General features: G+C 49.3%; 1 protein-coding gene across 5 annotated transcripts in view; it reads left to right on the top strand.

Annotated features, from left to right (window-relative positions):
* The window catches only part of ubr2 (ubiquitin protein ligase E3 component n-recognin 2), a 58,157-nt gene extending 57,533 nt beyond the window's left edge, over nt 1–624 (top strand). For all 5 annotated transcript variants that reach the window (XM_042066796.1, XM_042066797.1, XM_042066800.1 and 2 more), the window contains one exon: nt 1–624. This exon is cut by the window's left edge and continues 1,638 nt beyond it. The gene's annotated coding sequence lies outside the window, so the exon portion shown is untranslated.
* Nucleotides 625–1,040: the final 416 nt, after the last annotated feature.

Below are 1,040 nucleotides of genomic sequence, written 5' to 3'. Positions count from 1 at the left end.
TACAGTAGGCACATAACCCCCACAGTCCCGTGACATACAGTAGGCACATAACCCCCACAGTCCCGTGACATACAGTAAGCAACATAACCCCCACAGTCCCGTGACATACAGTAGGCAACATAACCCCCAGAGTCCCGTGACATACAGTAGGCACATAACCCCCAGAGCTCATGATCTAATCCACGCCTACAGGTATCATCCCACCTCAGACTTCACAAGTGTTGGTGGCCAAGGACCTTACAGTGCGGACCAACCCCTGTGGAGTCTGACACACACACTCCTACCCGTCTGGCATCCAGCTGATTTTTTTAGTTTGGGTTTTATTGTTGCGTTGCTTCTGCCCAGCCAGCCCACTCGTGCCAGCCTGGCCCATGTGGCACCAGAGGTCCTGACGGGACCGCCATGTCGCCCGCCATGCTTTGGGCACGGAGTGGACGCAGTGCCCGCTGCTGCCCGAGTCGTCTCCCTGCCCGCACAGGCATGTTTTTGGACGCCTGCGGCCCTGAGACCACACACAGCCGTAGTGTCAGACTGACTTGTTAATATGTGAATTCTTGTATAAATGGGTATATTGTACTATATTGTAAAACAATAATGGAATAAATAAATAAACAGGAAAAAATACCTTTTGTCCCAGTGGCTCTGTGTGTGTGTGAGTGTGAGAGAGAGAGAGATAGAGAAACTTGACTCGTAATGTGGAATCAAGTTAAGATAGATAGGTAGATAGATAGATACTTTATTGATCCCCAAGGGGAAATTCAAACAATGTGTACAGAAAATACATAACCTAAGTGATGGTGGTTTCCATAACGATTTCATACCCCATGACCTCAGTGTTGGGGGTTTCCATAACGATTTCATACCCCATGACCTCCGTGTTGGTGGTTTCCATAACGATTTCATACCCCATATGAATTTTCGGATGTGCAGCTGTGGCCTACTGGTTAGCACTTCAGACTTCAGAGTAACCGGAGGGTTGCCGGTTCGAACCCTGACCAGTAGGAACGGCTGAAGTGCCCTTGAGCAAGGCACCTAACCCC

Source organism: Alosa sapidissima, chromosome 16, assembly GCF_018492685.1.
Source record: "Alosa sapidissima isolate fAloSap1 chromosome 16, fAloSap1.pri, whole genome shotgun sequence".
Lineage (NCBI taxonomy): Eukaryota > Metazoa > Chordata > Actinopteri > Clupeiformes > Clupeidae > Alosa > Alosa sapidissima.
The sequence above is the reverse complement of the archived record's forward strand: the minus strand, read 5'-3'. Positions and strand labels throughout refer to the sequence as shown.